The 23,193-nt window shown below is 41.5% G+C and overlaps 1 pseudogene; it reads left to right on the top strand.

Annotated features, from left to right (window-relative positions):
- The window catches only part of LOC139570648 (myopalladin-like), a 32,492-nt pseudogene extending 12,736 nt beyond the window's left edge, over positions 1-19,756 (top strand).
- Positions 19,757-23,193: the final 3,437 nt, after the last annotated feature.

A 23,193-nucleotide genomic window follows, 5' to 3' on the forward strand; every position in this document is an offset into this window, starting at 1 on the left:
TTGTCAAGCATAGTGGTGACTGAATCATGTTATGGGTATGCTTGTAATCGTTAAGGATTGGGGAATTTTTCAGGATAAAAAAGAAATGGAGCTAAGCACAGGTAAAATCCTAGAGAAAAACCTGGTTCAGTCTGCTTTCCAGCAGACACTGGGAGATTAATTCACCTTTCAGCAGGACAATTACAAAAAACACAAGGCCAAATCCACACTGAAGTTTCTTACCAAGGATACAGTGATTGTTCTTAAGTGGCCAAGTTACAGTTTTGACTTAAATCTACTTGAAAATCTATGGCAAGACCTGAAAATGGTTCTCTAGCAATGATCAACAACAATCCAGATGTGGACAGGTCTTAGAGACTTACCCAGAAAGACTCACAGCTGTAATTGCTGCCAAAAGTATTGACTCAGGGATGTGAATACTTATGTAAATGAGATATCTCTGTATTTCATTTTCAATAAATTTCCACAAATTGTTTTAATTTAGTCATTATGGGGTATTGTGTGTAGATGGGTGAAGAAATAAACAACAATTGTATCCATTTTGAATTCAGGCTGTAACACAACAAAATGTGGAATAAGTCGAGGGGTATATGAATACTTTCTGAAGGCACTGTATGTAACTTCAACACTGTAAAAATCATTTTAGCCCAGTGGGACCTGGTTAGTAACAATGTATCCTGTTTCTCTTGTAAACCTAAAGACTACAGAGGACCCGAGCTCAGCCGGGTGCCCCATCTTTACCTCCAGTGGTCAGCGTTGTGTCTCTGTGTGAGGATGACACAACCATCTGCACTGAAGAACAGCCACAGGAGGCCATCTCACTGCCTTCTAGCCAGGTAGTCACTGCACCTGTACCTGTCCAGGTAGCTACTAATGTCCTTCCTGTTACAGAGGTGACAACAGCACCATCCACCCAGGTGGCATTTACATTGGTCCCTGCCCAGGAGATGTCAGCACCGTTACCTGTCCAGGTAGTTTCTACTCTAGATCTACCACCTGTGGACACGGCGTCAGTACTGGCGCAGGAGGTGTCAACACTGTCACTGCCAACACCGTCACATGTCCCAGTGATGTCCACACCATTACCGACACAGACAGTCTCTACCACGGCACTACCGCTGACCCAGGTGGTCTCCTCTACACTGCCTGCCCAGGTTGCTGCCGTACAGACGACTCTAGCTGAGGTAATAATCTGCTCAAAAAGCTCTGGCTCCTGAATGTACTGCAAGCATTTAAATGTAAATGAATGATATCTGAAATACTGCATGTGTCAAAAACGTTCATTTCTGCTCAGTAATCTTTATTCAAGACACACACAGTACTTGACAATAATGTGTATTTGTGTTTGGTTACTTAAAGTGGAACTGACACCAATTTAGTAACATTAAATGGTATTAAAATCTGTTCATATTCAGGAAGAATATGATGCATTTTTTGTGTGTGACAAGCGAGCACACATAGATATGCTAATCTTCATGTTTTCATACATTCATAAAATGTTTGGAAATGACAGAGTCCGGTATTTGTGAAAATTCTATAGTATGTATGTATCTATTTATTTTATTTTCATAACCATTGCAGAATAAATTCCTCATTTTGTGGCAGTGATGGGTTCATATTCCTGAAGTAGCCATACAACAAATTACCAGGCACATTTCTCATTTAATTGGCCTAGCATAGATAGGCTACTGTATATTTCAAGTTTTGCAGTCCCATGGGTAGCGCGGTTTAGGCTATAATATACAGTCGAATTTAACAGGTGAACAGTTGACGTTTTACATTGAAGTAGGCCTATATGTATGCTACTGTAAATACTGCAATTGTTTCAGAATTCACGGACAGTCCATATTTAGGTTGGAGGAAAAGTTGATGCAAAACATTGTTGAATTCAAATGTTCTGCTGACAGGTCCACAACAATTTGCCGTTGTTTTATCCTATAGAAATGGACACAGTCCTTGCCAGATAAAGCATAAATTACTGCAGAAGATTTTTTAAATTGCCAACACAGTAAATCGACCTGTAGCCTATGTAAAATAGTTGACAATATGGGTAGGCTACAGTATTGCTGTGCGACATCATTACCTATTTAATATCAGAGCCTATACCAAGGCAGGACATAGAAACCCAATGTTGATAAACTAAATATTGAACAACAATTAGTATTTTGCATAGAAGTGTGGGCTGTAGCATTTAGCCTACTTTAGCCAACTAGCCTAAATTGTTTTGAATATACAATCAATCTTGCAGAATGCGCAGGCATTCGCTCTATAGGCAGCATGCATTTAGTTTGAAAAGGTCACTGCAAAATATCAAAACATTCTGCGTAACAGTGGGTTAACTGTCTTGCTCAGGGACAGAACGACAGATTTTTACCTTGTCAGCTCGGGGATTCGATCCAGCAACCTTCCGGTTATTGGCCCAACGCTCTAAAAAGGTGAATGGAGGGTGGTTTCCAGGCAGAGTTTTAATGCACGTCCACGTGCTCATAGTTTTATGGCAGGTATGATTTATAAGGGGAAACATAAGTGTGTATGGCGTGCGGCAAGTTTATTTATCTCAATATTTGTGCACATGCGTATACATTTCAGAAATGGGTCACATAGATATTTTGTCTGTCAGATGGCCTAGGAGTACAACAAATGTCACTGCAAAAGTTTAACATTCTGTCATCACCAGACAGCAGTATTTTCAGAAATGACGCACTCAAATATTAAGTGTGAAATTTACGTAATTGTTATTAAAAAAAAAGTATTTATTTATTTATTTTATTTCACCTTTATTTAACCAGGTAGGCTAGTTGAGAACAAGTTCTCATTTGCAACTGCGACCTGGCCAAGATAAAGCATAGCAGTGTGAACAGACAACAACACAGAGTTACACATGGAGTAAACAATAAACAATAAATGAGCCCCCTGAAAAGACTGCACATGCACACAAATATTGAGATGTATAAACTTGGCGCCATACATGTTTCCCATTATAAATCAAGCCAGTTGTAAAACTGTGCATACTTTAGAAGTAATGGAATTAGACCAAGACAATATCTAAATGAAATAGCAATTGCGAATTTGCGATCAAATGTCTTTGGAGGTTTTGGCAGAACGTTTCCTTTTGCAGTGACATTTGCTGTATTTGACCGTTTCTGATAGACAAAAACAATTGCAAAATGTTATCAACCTGTAACAGATCGTTTGAATTCAATAATGTTTGGCATTTAGCCTACTTTTTCCAAACCCATATGCTGCACTGCACCCGAATTCTGAAACATTGTCTACTTAGATTTTTTTTTTACTACAGTAGGCCTACTTACAGTGGCAGCCTACACACTTCAATGCAAAAGATCAACTGTCTGTTCACCTGTTTAATTCTACTGTATGTTATAAACCGCGCTCCCCTTCAGATCAAAACAAGGAAATTATAATAGCCTATCTAATAGAGCCAATGGAAACTGCATACGCATGGTCTAAAGTTTGCGGAAGGATAAGCACATTCTCACATCACGTTCAGTTTTATAAACGCCAACTGGCGCATGCGTGTTTTAGGGCATATTTTGTGCGTACGGAATGCTTATGAGGCCCCTGGTGATAACATAACATCCTTCCAGCTGCTAGCTAGCTACAATTTAATTTTTAGTCAAATATAAAAATAAAAAAAATTAAACTCTTATAACGTTGGTTTTGTAGCATAAAATGTGAATTTAGTATTTTAGACCGATATTGTGATTGTGTTGGTATGATTATGTGTTTGTTTAATGTCATTTCTGCAAAGTAGTTCAAACGGTGTCAGTTCCACTTGAATTGATGGAATCCTTTTGTTTTCAGAACCTAAATGGAGACAGCTATACTCTAAGTCCAGACATCTATCCTCGAGGTCTAGACGGGAGGCCTATCATGGCTGCCCCTGTTTTCACAAAGGTAACCCACTAATATTATATCCACACTATTAATATTTAGAAGACATGTACAATGTCAACTTCATCATCAAACATCGAACAAAATATGATATTTTCTTATATGGTACATTTTTAAAGCTCATGTACTTAAGAAACTGCATGTTTTGTGTGTGATGATAAACTTATGATGGCTGTGCACTCTACTTGGCCCCTCAGAGTCTGCAGGACCTGTTGGCATCAGAGAGCGAGCTGGTGGTGCTAGAGTGCCGTGTTAAAGGAGTGCCCTCCCCCAAGGTGGACTGGTACAGAGAAGGAACTGTCATTGAGGACTCCCCTGACTTCAGGATCCTGCAGAAGAGTAAGACCAAGACATTCACTCCTTTACTATGTGTCGGAATAATGTACATTCATCTTATGGTACGTTCTGTGATTTACCTCAATTCTCTTGTATTCGTTAATTAGTAAATTTTCACTTTCTCTTTGAAGTTAATAAATGTAAGCATTCTGAAAACTGTTAAAGTATCAAAAAAAGGCTGCATGAAGAACAGAAAGCTCTGATTTCATACGATTAAATATATATTAGCATTTTCTTCATTTTTAGAGCCTCGATCCATGGATGAATCAGGTACGTATTATGCAAAGGAGAGACTGTCATGGTACAATTAATACAATTGTAAAATCTTAAGATGCAGCATATTTCTGCATGTATCAAAATATTTTGTTTTATGTGTTACTGAAATGTAAATTGTATTCACAATATACAAGCATTAGATACAATCATTTTAAAAAAACATGACTGGCCTCAAAGTCAGTCCTACTGTTACCTAGGTGATGTTTTCTATGAACCAGTGTACACCATTACTCTTTCCAGATGTTTAGAGTATCTGGCTGGGGCTGTAGCTTCTGTAACTCCTCTGCGTAAAAGCCAGTTTACTTCTCCTCCTAAAACTCAACCTTATAAGGAACCTTAACAACCTGTGTCTGTTGAACTATCATGGTTACAGAGCCTTTCAGAGTGTCTGAAACACAGTCAAGGTATTGGAGTGGCCATCACAAAGCCCTGACCTCAATCCTATAGAACATTTGTGGGCAGAACTGAAAAAGCGCGTGCGAGCAAGGAGGCCTACAAACCTGACTCAGTTACACCAGCTGTCAGGAGGAATGGGCCAAAATTCACCCAACTTATTGTGGGAAGCTTGTGGAAGGCTACCCGCAACGTTTCAGTTAAACAGTTTCAAGGCAATGCACCCAAATACTAATTAAGTGTATCTAAACTTATGACCCACTGGGAATGTGATGAAAGAAATAAAAGCTGAAATATATAAATTCTCTTTACTATTATTCTGACCTAAAACAAGGAATTTTTACTAGGATTAAATGTCAGGAATTGTGAAAAACTGAGTTTAAATGTATTTGACTCAGGTGTATGTAAACTTCCGACTTCAACAGTGCATATGTTGGTCACAGACACCTTTAAAAAAAATAAAAAAGTATGGGCATGGATCAGAAAACCAGTCAGTATCTGGTGTGACCACCATTTGCCTCATGCAGCGCGACATACTTCCTTTGCATAGAGTTAATCATGCTGTTGATTGTGGCCTGTGGAATGTTGTCCCACTCCTCTTCAATGGTTGTGCGAAGTTGCTGGATATTGGCGGGAATTGGAACACTCTGTCGTACACGTTGATCCAGAGCATCCCGAACATACTCAATGGGTGACATGTCTGGTGAGTATGTGTAACAGTATAACTTTAGTACGTCCCCTCGCCCCGACCTCGAACCAGGGACCCTCTGCACACATCAACAACAGTCACCCACGAAGCGTCGTTACCCATCGCTCCACAAAAGCCGCGGCCCTTGCAGAGCAAGGGGAACCACTACTTCTAGGTTTCAGAGCAAGTGACGTAACCGACTGAAAGGCTGCTAGCTCGCACCACCGCTAACTAGCTAGCCATTTCACATCCGTGACACTCACCCCCCTTTCGACCTCCTCCTTTTCCGCAGCAACCAGTGATCCGGGTCAACAGCATCAATGTAACAGTATAACTTTAGACCGTCCCCTCGCCCCGACATGGGCGCGAACCTCGGACCCTCTGCACACATCAACAACAGTCACCCACGAAGCGTCGTTACCCATCGCTCCACAAAAGCCGCGGCCCTTGCAGAGCAAGGGGAACCACTACTTCTAGGTTTCAGAGCAAGTGACGTAACCGACTGAAAGGCTGCTAGCTCGCACCACCGCTAACTAGCTAACCATTTCACATCCGTTACATATGCAGGCCATTGAAGACTTCCATGAATTGTGTACAGATCCTTGCAACATGGGGCCGTGCTGAAACACGATGTGATGGCGCTGGATGAATGGCACGACAATGGGCCTCAGAATCTTGTTACGGTATCTCTGTGCATTCAAACTGCCATCGATAAAATGCAATTGTGTTTGTTGTCCGTGACTTATGCCTGCCCATACATAACCCCACCGCCACCATGGGCACTTTGTTCACAACATCAGCAAACCGCTCGCACACACAACGCCATACACGATGTCTGCCATCTGTCCGGTGCAGTTGACACCAGGATTCATCTGTGAAGAGCACACTTCTCCTGCTTGCCACTGGACATCGAAGGTGAACATTTGCCCAATAAAGTTGGTTACAACACCAAACTGCAGTCAAGTCAAAACCCTGGTGAAGACGACGAGCACACAGGATTTTCCCTGAGACGGTTTCTGACAGTTTCTGCTGAAATTCTTCAGTTGTGCAAACCCACAGTTTCATCAGCTGTCCGGTTGACTTGTCTCAGACCATCCCCGCAGGTGAAGAAGCTGGATGTGGAGGTCCTGGGCTGGGGTGGTTACACGTGGTCTGCGGTTGTGAGGCCATGTGGACGTACAGCCAAATTCTCTAAAATAACGTTGGGAGCTTATGGGAGAAAAATGTACATTCAATTCTCTGGCAACAGCTCTGGTGGACATTCCTGCAGTCAGAATGCCAATTGCATGCTCCCTTAACTTGAGACATATGTGGCATTGCATAACAAAACTGCACATTTTATATTGGCCTTTTATTGTTCCCAACACAAGGTGCACCTGTGTAATGATCATGCTGTTTAATCAGCTTCTTGATATGCCACACCTGTTAGGTAGATGGATTATCCTGGCAAAGGTCTCCCGGGTGGCGCAGTGGTCTAAGGCACTGCATCGCAGTGCTAGCTGCGCCACCAGAGTCTCTGGGTTCGCGCCCAGGCTGGGCTGGGTTCGCGCCCAGGCTCTGTCGCAGCCGGCCGCAACCGGGAGATCCGTGGGGCGACGCACAATTGGCATAGCGTCGTCCGGGTTAGGGAGGGTTTGGCCGGTAGGGAGGGTTTGGCCGGTAGGGATATCCTTGTCTCACTCTACTGTAAGTCGCTCTGGATAAGAGCGTCTGCTAAATGACTAAAATGTAAAATGTAAATGTAAAGGATAAATGCTTACTAACAGGGATGTAAACACATTTGTGCACAACATTTTAGAAAAATAAGCTTTTTGTGCTTTTTCTGGGATCTTTAATTTCAGCTCATGAGAAATGTGACCAACACTTTACATGTTGCATTTTATATTTTAGTTCAGTATAGTAACTTCTCTGCACTTTAATCTATCAGTCATGTTGCCTGATCTTCAACAATGACATTCAGCTCATCTCCCTAATTTTGTATTCCCTTTAGAGGAAATATGCACTTTGGTCATTGCTGAAGTCTTCCCTGAAGATTCTGGAACATTCACTTGCACTGCAAGCAACAAATATGGAACTGTGTCCAGTATTGCTGCACTAAGGGTGAAAGGTAACATCACTGGCTTACAAAGTTTAGACTTGGAAGTTCTATTCGTAAGATAATATTTGAAGACTGTTTACAGTGCCTCGTGAAAGTCTACACACACTTGCATAGTTTTCACATTTCTCTGCCTAAAATTCTTAAAGGGGATTTTTTATCCAGAGTGAAAGAAAAATTATAATTTTTCTGAAATTAATAAAAATATGAAACAGTCCTGATTGCGATGGTCTTCAAACTCTTTTCTGTGGCACATCTAAATAAGTTCAGGAGCAAATATTTTCATAGAAAATCACACAATAATCTGTTTGCCAAAGTTGTGGTTCTCATGATTTTAGAACAACTTTACCTGTCTCTGGAAGGTCCCTCAAATTGATAGTGCATGTCAAACAATGATTCAACCTCAGAGCCACCAATGAGCTTTAAAAGCATGTCTGGGATTTTTTTCCCAAAGGCATAGATCAGGGGACTTTAAGAAATAATTCCAAGACACTGAATATCCCTTTGAGTATGGTCAAGTATGGCAATTGGAAACTCCTCAACGACATCACTATGAGGCTTAGGATTCATTGGCTGAGCTGAGAGAAAACTGTGCATTGATTAACAACATTGCATTCACTCCACATTACTGGCTTTTATGAAAAAGTTTTAAAAAGGAAGCCTGTCTTAAAAAATCAGCAATTATTTTTGCAACAAGGCCGTTAAGTAATACTGCAAGACAACATTGCAAATAAATGTACTTTTTGGCCTAAATTTAAAAAAAAATGTTTGAGTCAAATACAACCCATCACAGAGTGAAACCCTCTGCATTTTCAAGTATTGTGGTGGAAGCATCATGTTATGGGTATCCTTGTCACCGGCAGGGACTGGGGAGTTTGTCAGGAACAAAAGAAATATGATAGGATCAAAGCCCAGGTAAAAAAAGTAAGAGGAAAACCTACTTCAGTCTTCTGAATACCTAACCCTGGAATTGTTTTTCTTTTTCAGCAGGTCAATTACACAAATTGTAATGCCAAAGACACAACATAAGGGCTTTCCAAGAGGTGTTAAGTGCTTCTGAGTGGTCCAGCCTCAGCCCTGACTTAAATCATATTTTAAAAGCAGGTTTGAATATTGGTGTCCATTAATTTTTCTGAACTTGAGCAATAAAATACAATAAAAAAAGACAATGGATAAATGTTGCCCTCTTAGTTGTGCAAAGTTGGTAGAATCTTATTCAAAATAATTCACACAGCTGTAATTGCTGCCAAAGTGCTTCCACCAAGTATTAACTCAGGGGTGTAAAGACGTACGCAATCAAGCCATGTTTGTTTCACATTTTTGTATTAATTTAGAACATTTTCTATAATTTTTCTTTCACTTTGAAAATGTGGAGTAGGTTGTGTAGATTAGTAGGGGAAAATCCAATGCAATCCCATTTTAGAGGTAATTTCAAGGCAGCAAAATGTGAAAAGTGTGAAAGGGATGTTTAGACTTTCCCTAGGCTTTGTAACTATCCTTCTCCCTGTACCTCATTAGGAAATGAAAACACCAACAACAACCACGTGAAAACTCTCGTAGGCACTTTAACAATGGAGTCCACACAAGTCCCAGAGCCTTCTTCATCAGATCTCACTCTGCCCAGTCTAAAGCCTCAAGCTGAGGCTCTTCTCACCAACAGCATCAAGCCTCACTCCAGCACCATCCGCCTGGATCCCTTCAGCTCCAGCAATTTACGACTGGAACTTCTGAGCACCAGTACCCTCCGTCTAGACCCTCTGAGCTCCAGCATGCTGCGCCAGGTGCCTATCAGCCCCAGCATGCCCAGCCTGGACCCACTAAGCCTGGGCAGCAGCCTCCGTATAGGCACCCGTAGCTCCAACACATCTCATCTGGACCCACTCTACCTGAGCACCCCTCACCCAGACCTGCCTACTAGCTCCAGCGTGCTATGCCCGGAGCCCCAGAACAGTGGTGAGATGCCCAAGACTGACCATGAATACTCCAGAGCCTTTTCAGTGTTACCTGACCCTTCCGTTGGTCTTTGGCCTAAGGTGGAAGGGACTCCTATCCATAAACCTGAGCCCCCTCCCCATGTAAACCTCCCTGATCCCCCCAACTCCTCCTGCCTTAAGCCTGGGGTTCTGGTTAACCACAACAGGCCCAGGTCCAGCTCCAGGGCAGGCCTCCGTGTGCACTTCAAACTGCCTGAGGATGAAACGGAAAACCAGAGTGAAGCATCCAATAGCCATTCATATGAAGATATGTCGCAGTTGGCCAATAAGGAACCACCTCCAGTACTGGCCAAGCCCAAACTGTGAGTATTCTAATTCTCAAGTATTTTTCAACTTATCTAGTATCACTTAACTTAAGACAAATCCTAACATGATTTAGGGCCAAATGAACAACCAGTCAGACCACAAGCTATTTGTTTTATCACCATTGTGTTTCCCAAATTTTGCACCTGCAGTTGATTTTGTTACGAGAAAATACGCTTAATTCTAAAAGTAATTCTATAAAATGTTTGGTCTCAGTCTTGTGATGTATTTTTTTCAATTGCGGTCCTTGTTTTGAAATGAAGAAAGCAGCTTGAGTTGTGTGGGCTGTATTTAAAACAGTAAACATTGAAGGTGGGAATGTCTCCTCTTGAGCTCCCTATCAGATCTGCTGCATTCCAGTTGTCATTTGTCTACTGAATACATGTCTGTGCTTAACTATGTGGTGTTTAAAACCACAGAAAACTGAGGTTGGTGATTTCTTAACATACTTAAGTGCAATTCTATCCTTTTTGCATGCGCATGATATGAATTGTAGCACTCTGCTATTGTGTTATTCACATTTCTGTTCGATTAAAATGTATCTGGCACTAAGATGATACGTGTTCTGCGTAGTGTTAATAATAATAATAATTGATCGAGGGACAATAAGTTATTGTCTGGTTTTCACTCTACATTATCAAAGTGACTGATATTGAATAAGAAGCTACAGAACATGCATCAAAACTCATTTTAAAAATGCTAGAATAATGCAATGAAAGGTCTTACACCAAGCTTGATACAGAACATTACTGACATTTCCAATTGCAGATCTGAGTGTGTTTAGAGTCTGGATGCTCCCTGGATACTCCTATACGTTAAAAGGGCAGACTATTTCCCCAACCTGCCCCTGAAAGACACATTGTGCTCATTACTTTTTACGGAACTGTGTCTCGAGTATTTGTAGTTATTCGGGTGAGGAACACATTAAGACAAACATATGGTTTAATTATAGCCTGGTCTCAGATCTGTTTATACTGTCTTGCCAACTCATATGGTTTGGCGTGACAAGGATTTATGAATTGGCAAGACCACATAAACAGATCTGGGACCAGGCTAGTTTTATTATATAAAGTTTTCAACATATTCCATCTCTGTTTTCTCAGAGACCCTGTCCAGCTGCAGCTTCTGCACAACCAGGTGCTTATGGAGCAGCAGCAGACTGAGACTGAGCCAACCAGAGCCACCAAGAGCCAACCGGAGGCATCTGCCTGGCCAGCCCAGACACACCACGAGTCCCAGGCACAGATCCAAGCCCAGCCTCAGTCAAACCTGCCCCATTCATCTACCCCCATGCTCCTGCAGACCACCCACGCCGTACCCATACTGACCACAGCCCCAACACCCTTTCTCAACTCCGCCCCTGTGACAAGATTGAACACTACCCCTACACCCCAGCTAAACACTAGTCCCCCTGCGCACCTGCTAAACATTGCCTCTGCACCACTACTGAACCCATACACCACCCATTACTATTCTACTTCTTCACCCCTGCTAAACACAAGCCCTGCACCCCCAAAGAACACTACCTCTGCAACGCTACTGAACACAGCCCCTCCTGCACCCGTTATGGGTACCCTGCCGTCCCTTCCTCAACTGAAGACAGCTCCTTCTTGTATGAGCTCCCCTCCAACTGCCTCTCTGCTGAGAACTGTTCCTGCACCACACCTGTACACCAGCCCTGCATCCCCACCCTATATGACCCAGCAAAACAGCACCCATTCTTCCCAGCTGAATTTAGCCCACTCATCCCTGCCTAAAGCCATTCACGTACCCAAGTTTAGCACACCTCCCACACCTCATCTGAATACAGCCCCCACAGCGTCTCTCAGCTCCATCCCTGCAGCTTTCAACAAGGCCCCCACAACCATGCAGAACACCTCCCCCTCTCCCCTGCTCAGAACAACCCACGCCTCCCTCCTCAACCTGGCTCCTACGTCACAGAGCTTCAACCACGCTAGGCCAAAGGAGTTCATCACTGCCCAGACTCCCCTCTCTCCATTTAGGAGTCCCTCTCCTACAGAGTCCCCTGTTCCGTTGCTCCACAAGCTGGCTGCCGAGCTCAACTCCTCCAACCCCAACCAGTTCTCTCCGCAATCCAGAGTCTTACCCACCAGAGTCCTCAAGTCACCCACCAGCCCCCCTTCCTTCATGTCCTCTCCCACCTCCCCGACCCTGTTGCCTGCTGCCTACCTAAACTCTGTGTTCGCCCTGCCACAGCAGTCGCCCCCGCAGGCAGGGTCCCCGACCTCCAGTACCTCCAGCCCCATCCAGAACCATGTGGCCTTCCTCAGCTCTGTCCTGCCCTCTCTACACACCACACAAGCCACCAACTCGATGGGCCTGCCCAGGAGTGCTCATGGGTAAGACTCTATGGTTCCTGAATTCCAGAAAGTTCCCAGTTTAAAAAAAAATCCTGATTGGAGGATTGCTAGAGGGAAGGGAATAAGCAGGGGCGGAATCCTTCAACTCTGAATTTTCCGACCCGGATTTTTGGAAAACCCCAGGAACTTTGGACCTCTTACTTCACCATTCAATTCGTCGTGTTTCAGTTTTATACATTGTAAAAATACATTTTTGCAAATTAATTTGTTTTGATCCACAGGCCACCTCAAGGCATACGGAAGAAGTTGCCTACAAGCACTCGTCCTATTTTAGATGATGACATTCGTAGCAGCCAACAAACTCTCCTCCACGATATTGAGAAAAGGCTTAGGTTCAATGAAGATTTAATGCGTGGTCATGTACAACAGGTATAGGATATATCCCTTCAATTGTACTGTTATGCCGTGAGGCACATACCTTCCATTATAGATTGGGTGAATGACTGAATATGTAACTAAATGAATGAGTTATGCAGTAATAATATGGCTTGGAGTGGAACCAACAAATGAACAGAGGGATCTCAAATAAATAAAGCATTCTTCTTCTACAAATTCTTTTCAACCCAACACCTGTTTGAATACCATGTTCTTCAAACATTTGAAAAGAATACAAAGTGGGAGACTGCATGGTGCATTCTCACTTGCTTCCAATTTGCTATTCTGGAATTCTTATTATAATTCCATGTTGTTCTCCTTTGACATTGGAAATGGGGTAAAGTGACAATGTGAAACAATCTGGAAGCAGTGAGAACATGCATTCATCTAAACTGAGAGATCAGCAGAGCATCAGCGAGCAATCCTTTTCCAATCATTCATTTTCCATATTCATTCATCATATACTGTATGTGTTCCATATAACACCATGCATATCATTTTAATCACACATTAGCGGTAGTGATGTCTGTGTGTGTCCATGGGTGTGTGTGTTTTGTTCATTAGTGTGTGTGTATTTGTGTTGGTGTTCATCATTCATCCCTATCCTCTCATAGAAGCCGACTACTTATGAGGGGAAAACAGCGAGCAGACACCTCGGACCAAACATTCCCGCCACTGTCTTTAACTATGACGAGGTACAGCGAACATCTCTCCCAAGCATTGCTTTGCTCAGAACATTCAGTAACACTTTACATTAAGTTGCTCTTATACCTATGCAGAACCACTGTATTGACGCCAGTAATGACATTGTATTAACATGTTCATTCATAGTACTTCAGTAATTGCATAATAGGGTTGAATGTTTTTTGTAACCCTTACAAAAAAGATTGCAGTTTTGAAACTGCAGTAACTGCAATTGACTGTGGTATTTTGGATGCAGTAATTGCAGAATAACTGCAGTGTACTGCATACTAACTGCAGTTACACTGCAAAATTACTGTAGTAAAAAAACGGTTATTTTGGCCACAGTAATTGCAGCATACTGCAGTTATATTTCACTCTAACTGCAGTTATAATGCACTCTGACTGCAATCTTTTTTCGTACGAGAGGAATAGGGACTGTTCCTTATTCCACTTGCATAATAACTAAAACCACTCAAGCCCATTATAATCGTTTATTTTTCAATTTTTTCAAATTATTGAATATTTAGAACATACAATATACTTGCAGTGAAGCCGCTCAACAACTACATCACATTAGTGATCTAACAGCCTCCCATCCAGAGCGACACACAGAAGCAACCAGTGCTCAAGCACACGTCGACAGATCTCCCATCAGCCCTCCAAGATTCCCGCCACAGTTCCCCAAGACCCCCGCACAGAAAAAAATAAAATAGTAATACAATAATTCCATTGTATTAGTGGTGAAAGTGCAAGGTGATGAGCTTGATGCTCCTTTCCAATAAGTATCGAGCGTCTTATTCTGGTGACATGATCATTGATGCTTGGCTGCCGTTTAACAAATAACAATAATCTCGTACTTTAGTCCATAATATTGTTATCATGTAGGCTATAAGCGATCGCACATAGATGGATGAGTAAAAACATATTTAATCAATTTTAGAATAAGCCTGTAACGTAACAAAAACATTTGGGATAAGGGAAGGGGTCTGAATTCTTTCCGAATGCACTGTATATTTATATATTTCGGACTGACATTGCTCGTTCTGATATTTCTTAATTTACATTTTTTTGTCCATATTGTTGTGTATTGCTAGGTATTATTACTGCACTGTTGGAGCTAGAAACACAAGCGTTTGCGATAACGTCTGCAAATATGTGTATGCGACCAATAAACTTTGATTTGATTCCAATGTTCTTCATTGCATCTCAATTAGGAAAATTGGAATTGGATTGACTCCCACCATGCCGTTAACACAATATCACCATTGTGAAATGGTGCTCTGGGTCTGACTCCTCTGTAAATCTACTCAAGTACTGTAAACACTCTCCAAAACTGTTTCTGAAATGTATCCCCATTCCATCTCGGTAAAGTATTTGATACAATATTTCAATTAGTAAATATGTTTCCTTCACTACATGCAGGGGTCTCTGCCATTATATCAGGTGACATACTATTTTTATTCCTGCCATAGTATTATTATTTGCAGCATCTTGATTTTAATCTGTTTATTATAATTATTTACATTATATATTGTCGCATGATATGATACCTAGATATTTATTATAACAGTGATGCTCTTTTTAGTTTTGCTTAAATTTAACCTACGCAAGGAAAGCACTTTAATGACTTACGCTATTGGCATGACTACTGCAATTCTTTTCATACAGCGGTCTTTCTTTATTTTAGGAGTACAAAGTGTCCAACTTTGAGCAGAGGCTGATGAGTGAGATAGAGTTCCGTCTGGAGCGCACGCCAGTCGAGGAGTCAGATGACGAGGTACAACACGATGAGATCCCAACAGGGAAGTGCATCGCTCCCATGTTTGACAAAAAACTGAAGAACTTCAGGGCCATGGAGGGTGTGTCTATGACGTTCTCCTGTAAAGTGATGGGGATCCCTGTACCTAAGGTGAGACAGCACATTTATGTGCAGAGGTTTTCATCCAAATTGCCTTATAATATAGTGATAACAAAGATTTTTAGTATGTGTATGTGATCCTGTCAGGATTTTATCTGCCAGGGAGGAAGGACAGAGGGCTCTGCTTGATTGGCTCTCTCTTTTGTATTATATTTGGGTCGTCCGGAATCTGGACTTTGATATGGCAGTTCATCTGTATCTTCCCCATACAGTGAGTGGACATGTACTCAACATTTGTTAGAAATCTTCCTCTGTCTTCAACCCATTTCAGGTTTACTGGTTTAAGGATGGCAAGCAGATCTTGAGAAACAATTATCATTATAAGAAGATAAGACAGGGGGACGGAACCTGTGCCCTACACATAGAGGTCACCAATAACGACGATGATGGCAACTACACTGTCCTGGCAGCTAACCCCCAGGTAACATAACCTCCCGTAATTGTTTCACTCTTATACACCTTTCTTACCCCTTTGCCAAATCTGATTTGCTAATGAATTAATTGATGATCACCAGGGACGAATCAGCTGCTCCGGTCATTTGATCATCCAAACAGGTCCTTTCCGAAACCGAATGACACCTATGATTCACTCTCAGAGGTGAGAAGGACTGACTGAGTGTGCATTGTGATCTGCAGAGGTAAGAAGAACCCTCAGCATGGAGAGCCAGCATGATTGCAGCTCTTACTGTTGTTTGTAGAGGTTACTAACAGTAAGATCCCAGGTGTAGATATTGCCCAGACTACTGTTGTACAGACACAAACCCTCATAGCAACCATAAACCCATATAGAGATAAACCAATCAGTGTTTTATCCCTATGATAGCAACACTAATCTCATACATCATTGTCTTAGTGATTATAGATGACAAGATATCTCAGCAATACCAGGGCCAATATACATGTACTGTAACATGTTCTGCACATCCCTACATGCCTACAGGGTGCGGGCCCGCATACAGGAAGTGGAAGAGGGTGAACCAACCCAGGAACGCTTCTTCCAACCTTACTTCCTCCAGGCTCCAGGGGACATGGTGGCTCACGAGGGCAGAGTCTGTAGATTAGACTGCAAGGTATGTGACATAACCATGGACTGTAAAATAACTGAATAGAATGATTTAAGCAATGGTCATTTAATACATTTTAGATTTACTATAAAAAAAGTATGTGCTAGATATCAATCAGGATAGCCTTTGAAGATAGCACTTCTTGTGAGATGTATATCTATGTGTTTCTCTGTTTTCCAGGTTAGTGGCCTTCCAAACCCAGAGCTGATGTGGCTGATCAACGGGAGGCCCATCTCCCCAAACTTCTCCCACCGGATGCTGGTGAGGGAGAATGGAATCCATTCCCTTGTCATGGACCCTCTAAAACAGGACGACGCCGGGACATACACTTGCATTGCCAGCAACAAAGCAGGACAGAGCTCCTTCGGTCTAGAGTTAAGAGTTGTGGGTAAGAGTTCTCAAAACAAGTATTTTCATGAAACCCAAATAGTGTACATCTTGGTAACAAATTAGTATTCCATTATTAATAAATATTTATAAGCATTTATGATGACATATTATTGAAAGTTAGTATAAAATGTAACAATTATATAATGTAGGTAATCAGTGATAGGTTTTGAATAAGTAATGACAAAAACATAAATTTGTTGGTATAGTGACGTATGCCATGACAATTAAGAAGTATTATAGTAATTGTACATGACAGAGAATAACTATTATTTTCCCATTCAGAAAAAGAGATGAAGCAAGTCCCCCAGTTTGTGGAGAAGCTCCAGAACACAGGCATCGCAGAGGGCACCTCCGTCCGACTGGAGTGCAGGGTGCTGGGCATGCCTCCACCTGTCATCTACTGGAAGAAAGACAATGACACCATTCCTCACACCAAGGCCAGAGTCAGGTTAATATTCCCGAACTAACCTCTCACCCTCCAACCAGAAAGTTGACTGCCCACTTATATTCAAAGTCATGTAGACAAGAGGTAACACACAAACCCCATGCGTAGAGTACATTCCAATTCAGCCAGATTAGATTAGAAAATTAATGCGTGTTATTCACCAAAAACATTTAATTAGAACACAGTTAATAAATACATTTAGTTTAGTGTGATCATTTAATTGAAGAGATGTTTTTTGATTCTAGCTTAAACCAGGATGCCACTGGATATGTTTGCCTCCTGATTCAGCCAACCAGGAAAGAGGATGCTGGCTGGTACACCGTATCAGCAAAGAATGACGCGGGAATTGTTTCATGCACAGCGAGACTAGACATCTATGGTAAATTAAATTTCATACAACTTTTAACAGCTTTCTCTTACCTGTCACAGTGTTTATTGTGATAGTTTTGAATGACTCAATAGTTGCTAATGATTGTGTTTTAAGTATATCAAATGCAAGGACTACAATACTCAGAGCCATCTCTGTTCTTTGCAGCCCAGTGGCATCAACATGTCCCTCTGCCTATGAAGAAGGTTCCGCGGTAAGGCAGTCGCTATGCAGCACTGACTGGCCAAGGCCTAGACATAAAGTCTGCCTTTCCCACGACGGACAACAGCCCCATCCTGTTCTCCAGCTCCCCTATGGAGGCACAGTTGGAGAGCGAGGAGCTGTGAGGAGCTAGCTGTGTAAGAAGTAGACACACTCTGCCACAGGGTTGTAAATGTCTGTAAACTTCCCCATAATGCACAGGTTTTTCAGAAATTCTAGTTGAAAGTTTTGGAAAGTTTATGGAATTTTGCCAACCTACTCCACCAACAACCTAATCACCACTGGTCCTTTGAACCCACAAACGACTCTTCTCTGGAGTCTCGTAGGGCCGGTTTCCCAGACACAGATTCAGCCAAGTACGGAACTAAAAAACATGTCCAAATAGAGAATCTCCATTGAAATGGACTAATCTACTAGTCAATCTAATCTGTGGTGGCCAGTAGGATTAAGAGATGGAAGAGCAGGACTATAATCTGAGCAGTTTGTTTCATCTGGTTTGTGTGATACATTAAAGTTAGAATGACAAAAACGGTTAGATTTTAAACTGTCAACCTAATGCTGTGTTTGCTTGTCCGCCATTCCTATTGAATTGTATCATTTTATTTGATTCACAAAAAACAGACACACTCGCCAAGTCTTAGTTCACGAGCCACCGAGTCAACTATAATCTTCCAATAGATCAGATTTATTATTTTATTTATTTTTTATTAGTTAGATTAATATGGCGGCAGGTAGACTAACGGTTTGAGTGTTGGGCCAGTAACTAAAATGTTGCTAGTTCGAATCCTCAAGCCAACAAGGTGAAATATCTGCAATGTGCCCTTGAGCAAGGCACTTAACCCTAATTGCTCCAGCAACAAGGGGATAATGGCAGACCCTGGCCGTGACCCCACTCTCTGAGGGTGTCTCAGGGAGAGTTGGGATGTACAAAAAAACACATTTCCAATTCACACATGCATATTAGTACCAACTTGTAAACATGTGTTAAATAGGATAAATATAAGCAGCCACCAAATTATTTATTATTATTATTATTATTGAGAATAAGAATAAGAATTGTTTTATTTTATATTTATATTCATTATACAGATCATCTCAGACGCTTAACAACAAAAGTACATGTAGTTATTAGGCTGGACACATCTACATGGCCAAGCCTACAACAGTGTCCTGAAAGTCAGTCAAGAGCCTTCACTCTCCACCCTCAGCACTCTCCTCCGCCACGCTGTTCTCAACTCCTCTCATGACCTGAAGGTTTTTAAAACTACGGCGAGCGGGGATGGTTCAACTCGCCAATAAATTACCACATAACTTTTTTGTTTATTCAAATTGCCGGTGTCTTCGAGCTAGAATTGGGATCATTTATATTGAGTGTATGACGACACAAAAAAAGGGTAAAGGAGAGCAATATTCTATACAGCAGATTTAGCAAATGAGGCATTTGTGGTAAGTGCATGAGGTCCACTATCTTTATGCACCTCCGCTTTTAGTTTAACACCAACAATTTAAAATAGGCTACTAAAATCATTCCAATCGCGATTAAAAGGCAAACACAGTTTAGGTTCATTTTCGAGCTTACTTTAGGACCATGCTGACGAGTGGGAGGGAAGGCTGGCTGTTTGAGAGCTCATCGATTCGACACAGCTGCAGAAAACAGCGCAACTTTTTCTCAAAACATTAAAGATGGTTTTGGCAAGGTAACTGCTGTTTGACTTGACATGAAGCTAAACTAGAGTTTTAATCCCGGTGTTGACCTAGTACACAGCATCAAATTATTGTATGACTTGTTTGTAGAATGTTAAATCCCCTATTGACGGAAGTGAATGAAGCTACAGCAACAATGTGATAATGGATCGTAAATTTAGCTTGTTTTTGCTGTTCTCCAAATTGCATCTTAAAGTTTTTGAATTGTGTATACATTTAGTAGCTGCGACTTGTCTGGACGGTCAAACCTGATTTATTTGCTTTCTCGACTTATTTTTGCATATCTTGTTGCTTGCTAGCTACTCTCTTGACAGTTTGACTAGAACATGTGGTAGCTAAGTAGCCTGTTAATTGTTTACAACAACAAAAAATGTGAATGTGCTAGAATGCTAAACAGCTAGCTAGTTGACCGCTGTAGCTAGCCAAAAAGGACTAGTTTTGAAAGTTAGATAATCTTATCATTTGAGGCTTTAAAAGTGTTTTTACGCCATGATTTTGAAAATTCAAAGCAACTGGGAAACGTCCTTGGCAGGATTTGTTGTCACCTTAGTTTGCTACATAACTTCTGAGTGATAGGAAGCACAAGCACCACGCCAATCAGCTTACACCACTGTGCGCACACTTGTCGTTACTATGACAACTAGCGTAGCCAGCAAATAACTGCTGTCTGAACATACACACATCCGATTTGGTCACGGATTTGAAAAAACAAAACTGATTTCAGCATTAAGGCTTGCAGTGCGAACAAGGCTTTAGACAGGTCCGGATCATCAGGCCATCCCCAGCTTCTCTGCAGACTCCGTGGGTAGATACTTCCCAAACAGCATGTAGCACCCACTTGGGTGAAGTCGGCATATGCTAGATTTAGCTAGGGTGCCAGAGACTCACTACACATCAATTATTGGGATAGTTTACTTTCATCATAAATTACAACCTGTTCTACATCTTTAGGAAATTTACTGTTTTCTGTATATGGTGGTTGTATGATTTTTTTTTACATATACTGTATATGTGTCAAATAAAGTTTATTTTAATATGTACACTACCGTTCAAAAGTTTGGGGTCACTTCGAAATGTCCTTGTTTAAAAAAATTATTTAAAAAAAGCACATTTTTGGTTCATTAAAATAACATCAAATTTATCAGAAATACAGTATAGACATTCTTAATGTTGTAAATGACTATTGTAGCTGGAAACGGGTGATTTTCAATGGAATATCTACATAGGCGTACAGAGGCCCATTATCAGCAACCATCACTCCTGTATTCCAATGGCACGTTGTGTTAGCTAATCCAAGTTTATCATTTTAAATGGCTAATTGATCATTAGAAAACCCCTTTGCAATTATGTTAGCACAGCTAAAAACAGTTGTTCTGATTAAAGAAGCAATTAAACTGGGCGCCTTTAGACTAATTGAGTATCTGGGGCATCAGCATTTGTGGGTTTGATTACATGTTCAAAATGGCCAGAAACAAAGTTCTTTCTTCTGAAACCCGTCAGTCTGTTCTTGTTCTGAGAAAGGAAGGCTATTCCATGTGAGAAATTGCCAAGAAACTGAAGATCTCGTACAACGCTGTGTACTACTCCCTTCACAGAACAGCGCAAACAGGCTCTAACCAGAATAGAAAGAGTAGTGGGAGGCCCCGGTACACAACTGAGCAAGAGGACAAGTACATTAGTGTGTCTAGTTTGAGAAACAGACGCCTCACAAGTTCTCAACTGGCAGCTTCATTAAATAGTACCCGCAAAACACCAGTCTCAACGTCAACAGTGAAGAGGCGACTCTGGCATGCTGGCCTTCTAGGCAGAGTTCCTCTGTCCAGTGTCTGTGTTCTTTTGCCCATCTTAATCTTTTATTTTTATTGGCCAGTCTGAGATCGCTTTTTCTTTGCAACTCTGCCTAGAAGGCCAGCATCCCGGAGTCGCCTCTTACATTTACATTTAAGTCATTTAGCAGACGCCTCTTCACTGTTGACGTTGAGACTTGGGTTTTGCGGCCTCTGTACGCCTATACATACATATAAAAAATCTGCCTTTTCCAGCTACAATAGTCCTTTACAACATTAACAATGTCTACACTGTATTTCTGATCAATTTGATGTTATTTTAATGGACAAAAATCTGCTTTTCTATCAAAAACAAGGACATTTCTAAGTTACCCCAAACTTTTGAACGGTAGTGTATATCAAATATATATGATTTGATGTTTATGAATAACCCAGCATTAAATGTAAATCAAAGAAGTAAAAGAAAGCCGAATTGGTATACACTTACACTGAACAAAAAAATTAATGCAACATACAACAATTTCTAAGATTTTACTTAGTTACAGTTCATATAAGGAAATCAGTCAATTGATATCAATTCATTAGGCCCTAATCTATGGATTTCACATGACTGGGAATACAGATATGCATCTGTTGGTCACAGATAACTTACAAAAAAGTAGGGGCGTGGATCAGAAAACCAGTCAGTATTTGGTGTGACCATCATTTGCCTCATGCAGCGCAACACATCTCCTTGGCATAGAGTTGATCAGGCTGTTGACTGTGTCCTGTTGAATGTTGTTCCACTCCACTTCAATGGCTGTGCAAAGTTGCTGGATATTGATGGGAACTGGAACACCCTGTCAAACATGTTTGTCCAGAGCAAACATACTCAATGGGTGACATGTCTGGTGATTATGCGGAAGAACTGGGACATTTTCAACTTCCAGAAATTGTGTACAGATCCTTGCAACGTGGGGCCGTACACTATCATGCTGAAACATGAGGTGATGGCGGTGGATGAATAGCAAAACAATGAATGTACTTCGTATATCTGTGAATTCAAATTGCCATCGATAAAATGCAATTGTGTTCGTTGTCTGTAGCTTATGCCTACCCATACCATAACCCCACCGCAACCATGGGGCACTCTGTTCAGAACGTTGACATAAGCAAACCGCTCGCCCACAATGCCATACACGCTGTCTGCCATCTACCTGCTTCAGTTGAAACCGGGATTAATCCGTGATGAGCACACTTCTCAAGCGTGCCAGTGTTCATCAATGGTGAGCATTTGCCCACTGAAGTCAATTACGATGCCAAAATGCAGTCAGGTCAAGACCCTGGTGAGAATGACGAGCACACAGATGAGCTTCCCTGAGATGGTTTCTGACAGTTTGTGCAGAAATTCTTCAGTTGTGCAAACCCACAGATTCATAAGCTGTCTGGTTGGCTGGTCTGAGACCCCAGGTGAAGAAGCAGGATGTGGAGGTCGTGGACTGGCGTGGTTACACGTGGTCTGAGGTTGTGAGGCCGGTTGGACATGCTGCCAAATTCTCAAAAATGACAGAGAGAAATGGTAGAGAAATTAACATTAATTATTTGGAGCCGCCTTTCTTGAGAAAGGCGGCTCCAAATCAAATGTTATGGGTCCCATACACATTTTTAGCAGATGTAGGCTTGTAGCCTACAAGCATGTCACTACACCCGCAATAACATCTGCTAAAAATGTGTATGGGACCCATAACATTTGATTTGGAGCCGCCTTTCTCAAGAAAGCAAAAGAGAGACCAATTATTATTTTTATATTACATTGTTTGCAAACATATGTGAGACGTATTAATGCCAAAATTCAAAAGGCACTCACACATCTGAGCTAT

The sequence above is a fragment of the Salvelinus alpinus genome, chromosome 3 (assembly GCF_045679555.1).
Source record: "Salvelinus alpinus chromosome 3, SLU_Salpinus.1, whole genome shotgun sequence".
Lineage (NCBI taxonomy): Eukaryota > Metazoa > Chordata > Actinopteri > Salmoniformes > Salmonidae > Salvelinus > Salvelinus alpinus.